The sequence below is a fragment of the Etheostoma cragini genome, chromosome 21, assembly GCF_013103735.1.
Source record: "Etheostoma cragini isolate CJK2018 chromosome 21, CSU_Ecrag_1.0, whole genome shotgun sequence".
Taxonomy (NCBI): Eukaryota; Metazoa; Chordata; class Actinopteri; order Perciformes; family Percidae; genus Etheostoma; species Etheostoma cragini.
Genome location: NC_048427.1, coordinates 19,021,557 through 19,040,190, shown reverse-complemented (window position 1 = coordinate 19,040,190; position 18,634 = coordinate 19,021,557). Strand labels below are relative to the sequence as shown.

The window sequence follows — 18,634 nt, the reverse complement described above, 5'->3', positions numbered from 1 at the left end:
TTGGAAAATGGCTGCAATGAAACAAAGAGTGAAAAATTTAAAGGGGTCTGAATACTTTCCGTACCCACTGTATGTTAAATCCCCATAGAGGCAGGCACATTTTTATTTTTAAAGGCGAGTTATTTCATGGATCCAGGATACTACGCATCCAGATAAAGTTCCCTTGGCCTTTGGAATTAAAATAACCCACCCCCCCACATCATACCTAGTGATTGGCATGTTTTTTGTTTTGTTTTGTTAGCCTAATAGCTGGTTTCATTTGCATTGAGATGATCTTATGGAACGTTCCCCATGCCAGTCTCTATGTATGGTGAAGGGTATGTGATGATGTGTGGGGGGGGGGGTATTTAAATTCCAAAGGCCACGGGAACTTTATCAGGATGCAAAGCATCCTGGATCCATGAAATAACTGCCCCTGGTGTCACAGGTCATTTGTGATCATCAGATGGAAAATTACAGATTCAAAAACATTTCAAAGTTCCATATATTAACTCTAAGTACCATTTTCAATTCAGAACTTGGAACAGATTCTTTTTTACAGTGTGGTATTCGTACTTCTACTTAAAGTGACAATCTGTTACTTTTTAATGTTTCTTCAGCTCTGTCATTTTTCATACAATGATCTTAAAATTACCTACATTTTTGTTTGTCCTCTGCCCAGGTTTGATTTTTCCCGCAGAAGTCAAAAACTGATTTGCGTCAGGTAGACGGCGCTACAGTAACAAATGGATATATGTTTAATTGTTTGTTTACTGGTTATAAATGCCTAATAGGTGGGGTTTAAATACAGTGTTGCGCTACGTAAATGACATGAGTAATAATTTTGATGTCATGCACCTTGGTCATTAGGGTTGATGAATACTTCAGACAGAATCCCTTTCCTCAAAGCTGTCACCGTTTGAATTATTATTATTATATTAATCTTTCTAAAGAGCATGCTCACTTATCAGAACATTGCAGTCCCTGTGCAGGTCTATCAGCTTCTTGCCGTAAAATAATTAAAATCCCACCAATCTTTGCAAATATGAAAATTGCTCCCCCTCTAATTAGAGTCCTTAAAGGCAAACTGCAGGGGAAAAAAAGGTTCCAGACTCTGAAGCTAAAGCTGTCTGCTGCTGTTGTTTGATGCAGGAGGTGTTTTGGGGTGTGGGATGAATAAAACATCAGACCACCTTGTTTATTTCCATCCTTCAACCGTAACTCGTTCTTTACATAATTGAATTCGAGTCAGTTCGAGGCAGTGCATCTAATTGAACCTCTACCCGTTAGTCAAGGAATGATTTGTTTCCATGCTGACTCCGAACCCTGATCGTCGGAGGGCTGCTTCTTACCGGGGAGAGAGCTCCTCCAGATCACAAAAAAGCGTTGGGGTCGGTGTTTCAGTCCTGAAAGAGGACTGCCTTGCTTTGTCTTCTCGCTGGAGGCTTTTAAGCTCCTCCTGCTTGTGCCTGTCTCTGTCCTCATGTACTTGAGTGTGAGAAGCTGCCCTCCTACCTGGCAGCCATTCAACCTAGTTGATTTACACTCTAAACTGGATCACTTCTCCAGGTCAAAGTCCACCCTACTTGCCCCTCTTCCTCTCCTTCTTTTTCCACACAATGCTATTTTGTTGCTTAATCTGTCATGTTGCACAATGCATTGGAGAGTGCTTTCCCCCCTGACAGGCTTTGTGCACCGAAGTTCTTTATGCACGGCCATGCCCTCTCCATATGGACGCCATTGTGGCTCGCAATTAATGATCACATTCAGCTCCACTTCCGCTTTCTCACACTGAACAACAGCACATTGACATTCTCCCCCAACATGTAGCCAGTGGAGCAGAGGGGTTACAGGTGGTGAGCATGATCAAATGTAGGAAAAGGAAGTCGTTGTTCTGGTTGTTTTTAGCTCAATTAACAGATGACGTTTAATGGAGAGAGCTGGGTCTGCATGGGTCCTGTTAGGCCAGTTCAGCAGCCCGACCTAAATGGACATATGACTCATTTACTGGATAAATTGCCCTGTTTTAAGACAAAGAATACCAGACTCTGCTTCATAATTGCCTGCAGCCAAAAAGCATTTTGAGCATCGATTAATAGCCTTCCTCTTTGTATTTCAACTCAATGTCATGCAGGTCATCCTTAATGCCGTACATTAGGACATTTGTCTTTTGTTCTGTTTTTAGTGGTTGGTAACAGAAAGTTTTTGAACAGGACTTGCAGTGACATGTTTTTACAAGATTACTGCAGCTACAGATGATGTATTTTTTTTACGTCTTTTTCAGAGCCCATACGTCAACGCTGTTAGGATGTAAAGACCATTTTAAAAACATATTAAAAAGTGCATATTGGAACATGTTACCAACCCTAGCTTTAATTTTTCATTTACTGTTAATAAATACTTCATAGGTGGGGTTAATACTTGAGTAATATTTTTGATGTACAATCCTTGGTCATTGGGGTTGATGAATACTTCATACATAATCCCTTTATCTTTTGTCATTTTTTTAAGTGCCTGGTAACATACAAATCTTTTTTAGGATTCATTTTTGAGCATTTATTTGTATAGGACAGCTGAAGATGTGAAGGAGGGGGAATGACGTGTAGCACAAATGCCACAGGTAGGAGTCGAACCTGCGGCCGCTGCATCAAGGAGAAGAGGATTTGCTTGCTGGTGGAGTTTTTTTTAAAAGTTGAACTGGTTTGTTCATGTGAAAGTATGCAGAAGTAGCTGAAGGGCAAAAATGTGCGGGTAGGTAACCTAACAAGAACACCAGTAAACCCTGCTGAAGTGAAGTCTACTGTGTGGCTGACCTGAGCTACTGCAGTCAGCTGGACCCTAATACACTGACCAGGCCCTGTCGCTCCCAATTAGCCCCACTCAGCCTCTCCCTGGTCCTAATTCAATCCTTCTGCTGAGTTCAGCCTGGAGCACACTACTCACACACATCACTACAGTACTTACTGCTGACCTACTATCAGGAGGCTTGTGCGCTCTGCTAACATTTGGTCATTAATTGTCACCAGCAAACTGTTCATGTCACTCTCAAAGTAAAACAGCGTATTTCCTAAATTGTCATCACTTACTTCCTCCTCCTCCTCCTCCTCCTCCTCCTCCTCCTCCCTATCATAGCTCTGGCTGACTTTGTTTCTCTTTGTCTTCAAGGTACACGTGTAAGATTGGAATTTGGATGGTACTAAACCAACCACAAAAATAAAATGCAAACAATTCTGAAGGAGGTTTCACATTTGATTTACAACCATATTTGAACTGATTGTTTTGCGGTTGGGTTCAATCATCCACATTCCAGTCTTATAATGTCCCTTAGAAGACTGTGAACATACTTGTGATTTTTGCCATTGGGCTTGTCTTAGACTAGGCTTTTGCTTTGCTTTGTTAGCTGTACTAGAAAAGCTTCCTTGCCTTTTTTGTGTCGTAAAGCAATATCTGCAATCTAGTTCCGCCATGACGGAACTGCGACTCTAGCGTACGGCCTCAACGTCATCGTTCTCAGCAGCTCCCTCTATTCAGTGATTGGACCGCCAAAACTTTGGCTGGAGGAAACCCAACACTGTACCCCAAACCCAGATGTAGTACTGATGGGAATAGCTATGCCACAGAGCTGATTAGGAACCAGCTTGATTATTCATCGTCAGTAAATGACTAAATCATAACTCTGCTAAGATCTCAAAACTGCACACCATATAAAATGCAGAGAGCAGTAGAAACTGTGTAAGCATCCTCCCCGGCGGCCTCTTTTCAATAATTCTGATCAATTTAACCCCTTAAAGTTTCTCCTTATTTTCGCATTAAGTACGTTAAGGTTGTTAAAATCACCTCATTGCTTTGTTTCACAGTGCCATGTACTGTATAGTGTATCAGTCATTACATATATGGCAAGATGTTCTGTGGACTTTGACTGCATTGCATGGGTTTGTAATGACTGATTATGACATACACGATTTTAGGGTGCTTTCAAACTTCACAAGTCAGCTAAATGGCTTTTGAAGATGAAGGGAAATGCAGAAACTTGAATGTTGCAGGTCGAAAATGTATCGTATATATCTGTGTACTGAACCTTTCACTACACCTACATATCCTGTATCTAGCCATACATCATTTTTTCTTATTGTTAAGCAGTTATATTGTACATATTTGTTTATTCATCAAATATGTTCTTCATCTCTATCCTTTTTACATTCATTGTGTATTTCCTTTTAATTTGTTGTTCCTTGTATTCCTTGTAAGTGTTACTTACTTGGCAACACACCCATTTCTGATTCTGATTTAAACTGTCAATAAGCAAAATACTGAACCTCTCTGCTCACTAATTGTAAGTCATTTGAAATAAGAGCAACTAGATGCATAAACAGTGAATTGCATGCTGGGCTTGTTGTCAGGGAGACGGCACAAGGTTGGAGGTCCACAGTTTGCAGTGATAGCAATGTGTCCATCAGCAGTCATATATCTTATAAAAGTGTCCTTGGACTAAAGCACAGGCTGTCTATCTGCTAACATAGCCAGTCTAAAGCCTGAGTTGTAAATATTGCACAGTTCTTTTTTTTTTTTTTTTTTTTTACAACTTCCATGGGCTCGCATTTAGATTGTTCTCCCTTCTTATCCAGCCTGTGGAGGTGGTGTAAGGCTGTGCTAAAGAATAATATAGGCCAGAAAACAAAGCGTAAGCTGATCTCTTGTTTTGGAAGAAGGATGTGACAGAGGTAGAGGTTACAGTCCCAAGCGGAATGACTGAGAGCAGCCTCCTCAGCAGCAGGACATATGGGGCCCACGCATGTGTGTGTTCTTGTTGTGCAGTGACTGACAGCTGGTTTCATGTGAACAGGAGGAAACCAGAGACGAGGAGGTCAACAGACACTGTGCTCGCTGGCTCAGGTTGATTGGGTCAGTGTTTCCACTCACACCTTACCATCCCTCGACAAAAAAAACACCCAGCTGTTGTTTTATCTACAGGCTTAGAGAAGAAAACAAAGTTGCTGCTCAGCTTGTTCTAACAATTGCTTATGCTTGTCTTTCATTTAACATAAGTGAATTACAATACAAATTACACGATATAGCCTATAGACTCCATAGATGTGCAAATTTCCCATAATGTTAGGCTTTTGGAAAAGAATTGGTATAGAAACTGACACCTACACGGCTGTGATTATTACGAGGGATCTTTACAGGGTTGCATTCACAAGGATTATGCAAATGTGTTCTCACTCAGCAGCCATGGATAAGGATGCAGGGTCCTGGGGAGGAAGTTCCTTCAGCTGGGGCGACAAGCCATGGGCAGCAGCAGTAAACCAACTGAGACGTGGCAGTTAGACCCCCACAGGTCATATCTGTCACCACTTACTGCTCTTTTTTTTTCTCTCTTCTTTACTGTCATTGCTTATTCTTACCTTTTCTCCTTATAGAGCTGGCTCAGGTCTGCCTTGGACCAGGTCTTAGATAGGCTGTTATGGTTTTAGACTGCTGGGGGACTTCCTTTGTCACACTGAGCTCCTCTCTTTTCTCTCTTTCCATCTGTGTCCCATAAACGCTTGATTCAACACATTTGTAATGCAATTCTTAATTATCAGTACCTTAATGAACTGCTTAAATTTAAGTGTTATTTAGCATTGCGGTATTTTGCAATCTATTCATTGTTATTGGATGTCAGTTTGTTGCCATATTTTTAAAATCTCTAATCCACTCAGTAGCATGCCTTCCAAACAGAGTTTACTTAAATTGGCTCAACAGATTGCCATGCATAGAATGTACAGCAAACACACATTTGTTTGAGCAACTTTGTCTGAACTTGTTTATCCAACATCTTTCAAATGTTACATGCGGAGAGATACTTCATTTTAACAAAGACAGGAATAGTGTGTACAACAGGGATACAATGAATACTTGCAATCTATTTGTCATTCATGTTCATTTAATTTAATCTGTGCTTTTCTTACCTGAAAAATGTTGCTATATCAGCAATGACTTTTTCTTATGTTAGCTTATTCCTGATGCTGCTTTTATGGTGAGCATTGCACTTGAGCTGCTTTTATGGTGAGCAAGTTTCTGGAAAACTGGTGTGCTCGAGATCCTTGGGATAGGCAGGTTTTTCCTGCAGTTGCCGACCCAACAAGCATGGAGCAAGACCTTAGAAACCAGAGCAGTCCCAATTTTTGACCATCTACCATGATACTGATGTGGTGGGGACCCTCGGACGTATTAGTCTTGATGTTCATCCTTTGTTCCGCAAGGTCATGTGACATACAGCCTTCATAAGTATCTTGAGACTCCTAAATTGCAAATGGGAAGACTGCTCTTGCTATCTGGAAAGCTAAAGTGTTAGACTGTTAACAAGACTGTAAACAAAAATAATAGACATTTAAATATAGTAATGCATTTATTGGGAGAAATACAAACGTAAATTGATAACTTTTGAATTCTGCCATAACTTTGATCTAAATAGTTAAACCATACAGATATATTTCTCCTCAGATCCCTACAAGGGAAATCCAGACAACTAGCGACACTATCTGTCTAATCAGAGTTTTCTTTTGCACCACAAAAACACTTTTGAATGTACGCATGTTCCACCAAAACAAGTTCCTTCCCGAGGCTATTTTGCAGAAGCATTGTTATTGGTTTTAACAAAATGCCAATAAACCAAAGCACATTTCATCCCAGGGGGCTGTGTGGACTAACCAGACCCTCCTCTTGTGGATCCAGCAAAGCACTGCAGTGTTCGGTTAACCCTGTGAGTGCCCCCTTAGTCACGACATTCTAAGAGTTCTGGGCCAACAGGCAAACCGACAGATTGTAACCAAGAGCATAGGCCTATCCATGTGTGCATTTTTGTAACCGTGCTTGAAGGTGCATGCACACACACACACTCACACACATCCAAAGAAACAAACAGTATCTCATTCTATCTCAGTTGAGCCCTGTAGCAAGGTGAGTATTTAGAGAGTTGGGTTGAAAGACATGGCAGTCAGTTACTGTGTTAGATTGTGAGTAAATTAGTTTGGACCCTGAGGGCTAGGTCAACGCCAGCCTCAGGGGCTGTGTGTGTGTGTGTGTGTGTGTGTGTGTGTGCGCCCTCTTTTGTTTTGAAATACTCACCATCATTTTCTGTTACAGGTAATTACCCTCTCTTTCCTAATATGTGCCACCTGTGTGTAATTGTCTCTACCTGCTTCAGTGCATATATACTTACCGTGTGTCCCATGTCAGTTGCCAGATTATTGTAGTACCTCGTGTCTCACTCTCCTAGTGTCTCTCACTTGTGTTTTTGTATGCTTGCATGCCTTTAACCACGTTTTTGCTTGCATTTTTTGTACCTTTGTACAAAAAACTCACTAAATTACCTTTTACATCTATTTTGAGTCGTGCTTTTGCGTCGTCTGAGTCCAGTGACAGTGCTGGCGTGTGTGTGTGTGTGTGTTTAATGCAGTGCGATGCATGTAAAGAGAGTGTGTCTGAGTTTCCTGGAGGTAGAGGACCTAACACCATGTATCTCCGCCAGTAAATAAATGGACTATATGTACCCCTTGTTGATGAAATCATCTGAGGGTAAAGTTCACCAATATGTCAGCTGTGTATCCCATTGCTCCTCCTCCTTTGCTCTTCCTCTTCAGTCTCACATTAACTCAGTTCCTCTTCCATCTTCCTCTCCCTCTCGCTCTGTATTTGCTGTGGCAGCTGTTGCTCATTTTCATTTTAGTAGGCCTGTTGGCTGCCTGGTGAATAATTGGACGGTGGAGCTGAGGTTGTAAATAGATGTTCTATTCTTGTGGTTGTTTTCCCCAGTCAGGAGACCAAAAAGCTGATTAGAATACTCATTGAATATGAAACACAGCAGGTGCTAGAAAGCCCAGAGAATAGCACACAAATACAGTTGTCTGTGTTTCCTCTGTGTGTGCGTGCGTGCGTGTGTGTGAGTGAGTATGCGTGCATGCATGTGTTTCCAATGACAGACTAGAAGCATGTGACTGTAAGTGAAATACACAGACATGTGAGCAATGCACAGGGATGTATTTTTGCCTATTTCTTGCATATGCAGTCACCAGAAGGCCCAAGATGTTGCTCCTCAACCATGGTCCTAAATGTTCACTACAATTTCATTATCATTCATTATATCAAAAAAGCTACAACATAACAACAACAACATAACCCACAGTAGATGTAGGCTGCTGTCCATCAGCACGCACCCATGTGTCTCGTGAGGGACATTTGCAGCCACACAGGATAGTGTGACTGACCGTAGCAGCCAAAAGCATTGGTTGCTTAATATTTGCCCGCTAGGCTATAATTCTAGCTAGCTAGCTGAATGCCATTTAAGTCTATATAAATAAATAAATAAACCTTTAGTTGCTCTTATTCACAGTGACTTACAATTATTGAGCAGAGAGGTTCAGTATTTTGCCGATTGACAGTTTAATTCAGAATCAGAAACGGGTGTGTGGCAAGTAAGTAACACTTACAAGGACTTTGACCTGGTGGATGGTGCATAAATAAACAAATTAAAAGGAAATACACAATGAATGTAAAAAGGATAGAGATGAAGAAAATATATCATAAAAAAACAAATATGTACAATTTAACTGCAGAAAAAAATGATGTATGGCTAGATGCAGGATGAGCAAAGATATGGAGGTATACATTGGAAAATTAAAGTCCCCTGAAATGGAAATATAAAGTAGTATTTTATTTAATGAACTATACATACAGTATGTATAATCAAAAGCTGTCGTCCACTCTTCGTAGCAAAGCTAGTTATTGTCTCATTTGTTGTCTGATAAACAGTAAATTTATCAAATTCAGTGCCCTATATTGTTATTTTCCAAGCCACTGTACCGTTTTTGCAGCTCAAATTCAGTCTGATACTGAACCATCTTGACTTTTGCCTGCAAACCTTCCAGTGAATTAGTCTCCTTTAATTTAATTGATACTTTATATTAATCCCCAATGGGGATTTAGTTTGAATCTGTGAGATAATAATTGTGAACTAACCTGCTTTAAGTTATATTAACTTAAAGCTTACTTTAAGTATTTTATTGTACACAGACCTTTTCATTATTTTACCTTTGGTTAAGGCCAGGCTAACGGTTTTTGGTCTTACTGCTTTGAACAAATGCATGGAAGACGTTAATTTGGACATAGTTGCTCCTATCTCCACCAGCTTTAGTACACACATGGCTCTCATATTTTTTTTTTTAGCTTAGCCCAATCGGACATCTGCCATTTTATATTCTATGCAATTTCCATGTGTTTCCATTCTGCCAAGCTCCTCCTAGGCCGTGATCTCCATGAAACTTTGCAGGTAGTATCAGTGGACGATCGTTGACAAAAGAATTGCAAGCAATAGAGGACCAACTTCCTGTAGGGGGCTGTTGAAACAGGAAGTGGCAACATTTATTCTGATTGTCCCCAATCTTGACACATTTGTTCCTCATGGGCCGTTGAGCATATGTGCCAATTTCGGAGTCAATCGGCCATTAAATGGCACTCTTTTTATTTATTTTTACATCCTTCCATTCTTCTATGCACTATCATTATCATGCAAAGTTCAATGCAAAAGACAACATTAAATATATTTAATAGTATTTTATTTAAAAGACGGCCGTGTCCTTACAGTCCTACAGGCTCCAAACCCCACTGGCAGCTGACCGATACAGTCCTAGTGCTGACGCTGCACTTTTGTTTGATGGGTAAAGTAACATGAGGGTGGACTTCAGACTCGCCGCGGGATCCTTCTACAGTCTGATGGCCATAGATGAAGGACCTCTAGTCCTCGTTTGTCCCTAAAGAGATGGACTATACATCTATCAAGGCAGAAACAGCTGATACAACATTACTGTTAACATTACTGGCTGACAATCATCAGCACATCGACAAGTTGTCGAGCTAACGCTTGCAGCTGATAATGAACAAGTTGTTAAAATCACACATCTACCACTTAAATCTCTACAGTGTGGACGATGATTTAACACAAACAACAGTACGGCAACAAAACATGTAACGTTAAGGTATAACTTATTTTCCAGTGGTTATAAGCTGTGCCACTTTTAGCTAATGTTAGCTTGCTAGCACGTTACAGTATAGTGATCAAAGCTGAGACGATAGATTCAAGTCAATGAAAGTTTAATGAGTCCGGCAGTTAAGTTTACAACACATATGTGACACTAAGTTACCTAAACCACAGACCTGTCTCTTTGTCCTCTTCTAACAGGGTAGTGTCTCCTTTGTCTCCAGGCAGATTATGTGTGTGTGTGTGTGTGTGTGTGTGTGTGTGTGTGTGTGTGTGTGTGTGTGTGTGCACTGACAGCCAGGTGTGAGTCTCTGTGGGTCGCAACTTCCTCTTCTGTAACCTTTACTTCTCAAACGGACATACCCACCATCCTAACAGCTATTCCCGGTTGTTCTACTTCTCAATATATGTATACAGTATACATATATATATATATATATATATTTCAGGGAATACAAGTGTGTCCTCCCTGGAACTTGTGACCAATGTCTCATGACTACCCTCAACTCATAGCAATGAGCAACATTATATGATAGGAACCTTTAATACTGAGAATGAGACATCTAAACAATGGTAATATTTCTACAATATTCTGAAGGATTTCACTCTATCAATAGTTGTCTGATTTACAGTATGTAACACAATACCTAAAGACGTTGAAGAAAGTTAAATTTAGTTATGGCTGTTGACAGTATTTTCTGATTTATGTAGTGATTATTAAAAAGATATCCCAAATTCCCTTTGTAAAAACCTTAGACTCGGTTATTTACAGTTAACTCAACGTTGACCTTTTGTTATCTTGATGATGAAAACTTCCTTGACCTCAATGTTTCAAAAACAGAGGGGCTTATTGCCAATTTTTGAAAAAAATATCAATCATTTTATTAATTTTAATCCTGGCTATATTCAATGTTCAAATTTCTGTTGTGAAAATGTACGTATTTAACACTTATAAGATAATGCCTCATATGCTTATTCAAACATAACATTGCAGAAAAAATGTAATACAAAAAATATTATCTTAATGTAAGTAAATAACTAAAAAAGTGTTGTGAGGATCTCTATTAGTACAAATATTGTCCCTATTCACCTGTAATGTCTTCTCTTACCTTGGCTCCCAGAGAGTCTTCTATAGGAGTTGTCGGTTGTATCAGCAAATTTAGCACCCTTCAACAGTTTTGCAGGGAGTATCTTAATGCTCAAATGTCCCATAAAAACACAAATTCAGACCCATTTTAATCAAGCTTTTTATCTAAGGAAACCCCTCTAATCTCAGATGTGGACATGTTCAAATAAAAGTGAATTTCCCAGCACAGCAATTTAGCTTTTCTCTCTAACAGGAAGTAGTCGATTTCTTCAGTTCTGTGTTATGTATGGACAAAAATGTGGAGGACTGTTCACCCCACGCCCCAGCCACCGTACCCTTATATTCAACATCCGACATCCGACATCCTGACCTCCGCCCGCCTCTTCATTCTACCCTTTTGTTGGCTTTATCTCCACATGCAGCAACTGTAAAGGTCATGAATCCGGAGTGCTCTCTCACACTGGCAGACAGCACTGAGACATACATGACACACCACCTAACAAACAAATAATGCACAGGCCTGAGACTGCCATGTAATTGGGATTTCATGGGCATGATAAATCTATTCATGTGCTTGAGAAATAATTTTGTGCTGCACATGAGCAAATATCATATATATTCTGTACATATATCAATGTCAAATATATAATGGCCTCTTCCACATCCATTGGCAGAACAGCCGGTAGTTTGATTTACTTTTTCCCAATCCGCCTTCCACGAGGACCTGCCCTACTCTGTCTCTAATTAGCTAGTACTCATTGCCTTTTTCACAGAATGTGACGCAAAGGGAAAAAAATAACAATGCCTGAACGGGCTCAGTTGATGATGGCAGGCTTAATGTTGATATTACACACTGATTAACATGAACATTTTAAAATGGCACTTCATATTAAAATGGTTGTCCACCCTTGGCAGGCTGCAGCTTGGTGTGTATTTGGCGTAACAGTGTATTTTAGCTGTCTTTCTCATATGTTATTAGTATGATAATAGACAGAATGTGTGGTCTGGCTCCTTAAAACATAATTCTATCAAAGGACAAAAAATTCTCTGGGTTGTTTGCACTTTTTTAAACCAATCACATGTTGTGAGTGACATCACTCCCCCAGGTGTAATCTATGGTAATCTCCATTGTCTTGACTGGTCAAATGATAGACTAGGATCAGCGCGCGCTCTGGAAACAATCCCTGTCAAATTTGCAGTTTTGAATGTGCAACTTGGCTGCATATTTGTGATCTAAGCCCTTTCACTGATTTCTCCCCTGGTGATGGGGATTTTTTTAGTTCTTCCAGATCTAGTAGCAGGGGTGGGGGTTTAACCACAATCTAAACCTTGCTCGCCAGATTGCTATATCCTAGCACGGATCCAGTCCACTGCTAATTAATTTTCTGATGCTGAAGCCCTACAGAGATAACCCTCACCTCTCTGTCTACAGTTACCCAGTTTAATACCACTATCACAGATGTTCTTGATATTGTTGACCTCTTTTAAACTGAAGCGACCCAAAGTCAGGCTTAACAGTGAGACTTCTGCCCTTAGACCAAAGTGTAGAAAAGCAGAGAGGAAATAGAAAAAAAGATAAACTGCAAGTGCCTATGAGATACTGAGAGATCACCAGGTATCATACCAACGCCTTGTCAGAGCATCTAAATCAAAGTTGTTGTTTTTTTCAGATAACATAGCTAAAAATGCACATAGCCCTAACATTTTGTTTTAGTGCAATAACTACTGCACTGGAAAACTGGATCTAAAAATCCCCTATGTGAATTTGAAAAATAAATAAATAACTACTGGCAATATAATGTTCCTATATTATGTCAATGTCAATCAGTCACCTTTTGTTGGCTAAACTTAACTGCAACGGCCGCTGAAATGACCATGACCTCACGGTGCCCTTTACCTGGCTCACAGTTGCCTTTCCTTGGCTAAATTTAACTGTTAAGACCAGAAGTAATGTCAATTTCTCAGAGAGAGAGGGATTTTTTTTCATTGTTTACCAAGAATGTTCTTCAACATGGTTACTCTACTCACCGCCTGATCCAAGAGGGTTTCTAAATTATTTAGCTGAAAAAGTGGGAGAAATTCCTCAAACCACAAACGAACAAGTCTTTTTTGTTTTCACTGGACAGGAAAGTGATCAAAAATCATAATTTGAAAAGTAACTGGTTGCTAAAGGTGTCTGATAAATGTAGTGGACTAAAGTATAATTTTCTGTGGTGGAGTAGAATTTTAGAGTCGATTAAAGGTAAAATACTTGAGTACAAGTTACTCAGATTTGTAAATAAGTGACATGATTGAGTAAATGGACTTGTATGTCCCCAGTGTATGTTGAAATAATTCCCCGGCATTAGCCCTGACACTCATTTCTTCCTGTAATGTTTTTGTTTATACCCCTAAAACAGATTTATGCCAGAAACTATCTCTGCTGAACAGTGAAGATATTCTGTGTGCTTGCCAGCCAATAAATTAATTAGAATTTGATCGCAGGGTCATTTAGCAGAATGGGATTCTTGCTTAGCTGGGAGACAATTAGAGCCAATCAGCTATGACACAGCCATTGCATGAATCTTATTTTGAGGCTGTGCTGCGTTGAGTCCCACAGCTCATTTCAGTTTTTAACCTTAAACGAGAAAACCCCCCACCCACTTCCCCTAAAAGGAACTGAGAGTATTGATTTTACTGTGTGATAAATAATTATAGCTTACATTAACAGAGGCTGCAAAACAAAGCAGTCTTTTTACAAGTCATTTTGCCCTAAGGTGTGTGTGAGTGTGTGTGTGTGTGTGTGTGTGTTGTCTTTTGTTTGTGGACCGAATCTGCTGTCTTTCTCCAAGGTGTGGAAAAGCAGTAATCCCTGATCAGAGGACCTCAGAGACCTACTAGGGATGTCAGACCTCAGTAGATTGCCAATGTAGGCAGGTACGGGATTCTGCAGAGCTCTGCAAGTGAACGCACAACTCTGCAATTGGATTCTAAATTTAATCGGAGGCCAGTGTGAATAAAATCAAGAACATTGTCAAATGACGGCGTTTAGAGAACCTGTAGCAGCATTCTGGGAAACTTAAAGTGTAAGCAATGCAGGGATGTCTTGCTAAGGCAGGTGAAGACACTGGACAGAGTAACAATTGTCTAGGACATGATCAGGACGTAAACTGCAGGGCTTTTGAAAGACAGAGCATTTTAACTTAAATTAGGCTAGATTTAAGACCATACCACTACATCTTGTGGTTAGCAAGGACTAGGATTACCACTATTTGTTATATATAGACCTGTGAAAAGACATTTGGTACCACAATCAACTGATGTCATTCCGGTGTACCAGCAGGGATACAATAGCGCACAGAAGCCCCATGGTTACCACACATTGAGCACCTGAGCCAATAAGCACTTGTCTGCCTTCCTATTCACATTGAAGAGCGCAGTGATCACCACAGATTCAAGCGAGTATGCAGGCTTAGTGTCGCTTACCGTGTAAAAAGTAGGGAATCATCCTTCATGCCGTCCAATTTAGAATAATGTTTAGACAGTCATGCAAAATAGAACATTTACTACAACTGCATTTACTATCTAACTGGGATGTTTTGGGACCTACAAGAGTGGATTTCTATGGATGAAATACACACAGCGATACACTGGTGAAGCAGATTAGGTTTAACCATGTTTCCAGCTAATTTAAAGAGCTCACGCTACTGTATTGTGTAAAAAGTTAAGTTCAGTAATATTGTACATGGCGTTTTCATTTGAGTGGTGCAAATGTTCCATCAAAACAAGTTTGTAGAGTTATCGTAGATGCATCCAAATCTTAGCTCCGCCCACCGCAATTATGATTGGTTTGAAGAAATGCAAACAACCCAGACTGTGTAGGAAGGTGTGGAAATATGAGACTAACCCGACAACGGAGCTGAAGGAAAAAGCAGGGGATCATCAAAGTCATTAGGCTTAATCCTGAAGGGGACATTAACGTCTGAACCAAATTTCATGGCAATCCAATATTTGAGATATTTCAGTCTGGGCTATTGAAAGAAATTCTTTGTTTTGTCTGGTGCTATGAGGGCCGGTCCCTTAGCACAGGAAGGAGCTTGCTCAGGAGGAATATTGGGATTCAGCTCCAGTCCTCTTCCTCTGTTTTCTATTCTGTCTGTGCAAAGCAGGGAGAGCAGGAGATATAGACTGTTCTCTGTATCAGCACTCCAGGAGCTGCATGGCAGGCAGACACAAGTTGCCAACAGTTTCTCCATCACATGAAAAGCTTCTCTTCTGTGTGTGCGCATTCAAAACAGCCTGATATTTCAGCATTTAAATTAGCTTTGGTGCACTTTTAGTAAAAGTGCATGCTGGTGCAATATTTCAAAGTGACACAGCATCCAAAAGCCTGTGGCATTATAGCACAGGGAGAGTCAAACTCCCTTATGAGAAATACAGTATGTGTTTCAATGTGTCACAGCTAACCTTGGCTACTAAGTGGAGCTGTTTGCTTTGTGTGTGTGTGTGTTAGGAGGAGATACACCAGCCATCCATTTGAGCTCCAATCTGCCCTTGGGTTACTGCAGTATTTCTCTCTCATTCTCTGGGACCCTTTATTACTCTCTCTCTCTCTCTCTCACAATCCTTTGGGTAATTGTACCAGACGTAAACATACAGACGTGCTTACTAGCATATGCACGCGCCACTGCAGTCACACACACACACACACACACCATCTCAGGACAGATGTGCAGACTTGAATGACCCGTTGCTTCTGAGCGGTTGCTACAAAAAACAGCTCTCCCTGATCCGAGTTGATGGAATTGCATAATGAGTGTGATGTCAGCATTGCTCTCCGCACGGTAACAAGTGACGCCGACGGGCAACAGAGGCCAAGATCAGCACGGGCTGATTGAGGCAGATGTAGATGAGAGGAAAAGCAAAGAGTGGCAAGAAAAAAATGGAGAGAAAGCAGCGGTTAGTGGGATTTTTTGCGTCACAAAACAGCTTAAAGTGACATTGCAATTGAGAGGAGGATCCCACTAACACTAACTGGGATGCTGTGTATTCTGTTTTCCCAAATTACATTCTGCTGTTTGGTGTGGACACTTCTCCTCCCCCATGAAATGATAACTCAGAATTAAAATACATTTACTTTGCACTGAAATAACTCGGTGTAAAGTCTCACTGGCCAAGCATAAAGCTCATAGTGTGCAGTTCACTGCAGTGATGGAAGAAGTATTTACTACAAGGTAGAAATACTTTCATATTAGTAAACGTTCTGCATTCAAAATGTATAATTACTGTAAATGATCAATAGTGAATTTTTGGATTAATATCATTAATACACAAACATGTAAGCAGTATCCCAAGATACACACAAAGTTAACTATGTGGCAAATAATTTGAAGTAGTTTTATTAATTGCACTGTTGTTTGGCAATAGGCACCACTAACACAAAATCTGAACTGAAGTACATTTTATTTGCATTTCCATGAAAACTCCATAAAGACATCAGCTTTCAAAAGTAAGGGTTAACAATGAAGCAGCACAGACCAAGATGTCCTAATTTTAAAACCCTATGGGTCAAGCTACTCAAGCACAGCACTTTAAATTTTCCACAATGCAACCAACAACATAATTTACCTCCTTGACCCTCCTTCCCTGGTTTTGCCTTTCAGACTCCATATCCCTACTGACTTGGGGAAAGGAGAGGATGAAGGGTCTGCTTAGGGCTTCCAGCTCATTTTTGTCCCAGTGTCCCCTAGCGGACATCTGGCCCTGTAAAATCTGAATCTGCAAAGTTACTAATACTTATAGCTGTCATGACTATAATGCAGAATAAAGCAAAAATGTCCCCTCGAAACACAGTGGAAAACAAGTATAACGTAGAATGCGGCAAACTTGAAGTGCTGATGTCACGTTGCGGGATTTAAAGCTTGCTGCCATTTGAAGCCTCCTGCGTAGAAAGTCACCTGCTGTAGTTCAGCTTTAAATCAAGACAACAGTGAAAAGGTGGAGGTTTTTATGTACCACAGTACCACTTTCACAGCTGAATGATAGTGATAATGTTTTCTGCTTTGCCAGATTAACATCATGGAGCTTTAGTATCAGATGTCCGCTGAGCTCATCTTCAATCATCAATCTCAAATGGTTGCTCACTTGCTTGGCTCCTTCTTAACGCTCCTTCTTGCTTGTTCCCCTGGCCTGTCTCTCATCCCTACCCTCTGTTAATAGGAAATCCTTTCTTTTTGTCCTACAAAAGAAACAAAATGGTTTATTATCTTTATCATTATTTTTATTTTTTTCTTGACTGGTGAAAAATACAGTCAAAAGCCATCTCTGATACAGTGTATCACAGATCACATGGATCATCTGTACATACAGTATCTGCCTGTTTTACACAAACCAATTAGCTTCAATGCTTCATGAGGCTTCATCTCACCATCACTAGCTTTAACACCAGAACAGTAAAGCTATAACTTCATATTCAGTTAAGGAAATTGTGTTTAATAGGTGTGTCTCAATTCTGATACTTAAGTGAGTACACAAACATATAGTACACTTTGTACATTTTATTCTCACTTGTGTAGTGTGTGAATTTCCCATTTTGAATGTTGACAATGGGGTTTTCAGTTCGCGTGTAATAACTTTTTTTTCAGGAAATTGTAAGTCATCCAAGATTGTATGTCCTTAATGCATATTTGAAGTTTAACTAACTGACATCTGATTTGATTGATTCATATAATTGTCCTATCATCCTCATAACAGTGAAAATTAATAGAGAGTTTCAATAACAATATTGTCTAGAGGAAGCATAAATAAGGTGAATAGAATTGATCCAAACACCGAGCTTGTGGAACACCATTGCCAACATTAGCTTGCATGGAGGATTCATCGTTAACATTAACAAACTAAGATCGATCTGATAATTAGCACTCAAACCAGCTTAGTGTGGCCCCTTAAACGCCAATAAAATTTTCCAGCCTCTGTAACAGGATGCGATGGTCAATGGTGTCAAATGCAGCACTAAGATCTATTAAGACAAGTACATAGACAAGTTCTTTGTCTAAACCAGTTAAAAGGTCATTTGTCATTGAGAGTGGTTTTTTTTCCCCTTTATTTCAGAGTCACGGTGTAGATAGATAGGAAAGGTGGGTGAGCTAGAGGTCGCCCCAAGAGTGAGTTTTTTAAGAAGAGATTTTATCACAGCTTCTTTCAATGACTGTGGCAAAACCTCTCACTAATAAAGACATATGTATCATATCTAGCAATGAAGTGTTCACTAAGGGTAAAGCTTCTTTAAGGAGTATAGTTGAGATGGGGTCTAACTGAGGAGGCCTCGGGGAAGACTCAGGACTAGGTGGAGAGATTGTTTTTTCAATCTGGACTGGGAACGCCTCGGGATCCCCCAGTCGGCGCTGGTTGATGTGGCTCGGGAAAGGAAAGTTTGGGGTCCCCTACTGGAGCTGCTGCCCCCGCGACCCGATACCGGATAAGCGGCTGAAGATGGATGGATAGATGGATGGGGTCTAACAGACAGGTAGATGGCTTAGCTAAAGAAATCTTTAAAGTTACTTGGTAAAAGT

General features: G+C 40.2%; 1 long non-coding RNA gene across 1 annotated transcript in view; it reads left to right on the top strand.

The window, feature by feature from the left end:
- Positions 1-10,576, top strand: part of LOC117937445 — a 13,645-nt gene extending 3,069 nt beyond the window's left edge. Inside the window, exons 2-3 of the long non-coding RNA XR_004655161.1 lie at positions 1,866-1,876; positions 10,447-10,576. This is a non-coding gene — a long non-coding RNA (uncharacterized LOC117937445). The remainder of the gene's footprint in view (positions 1-1,865; positions 1,877-10,446) is intronic.
- The last annotated feature ends 8,058 nt before the right edge of the window (positions 10,577-18,634 follow it).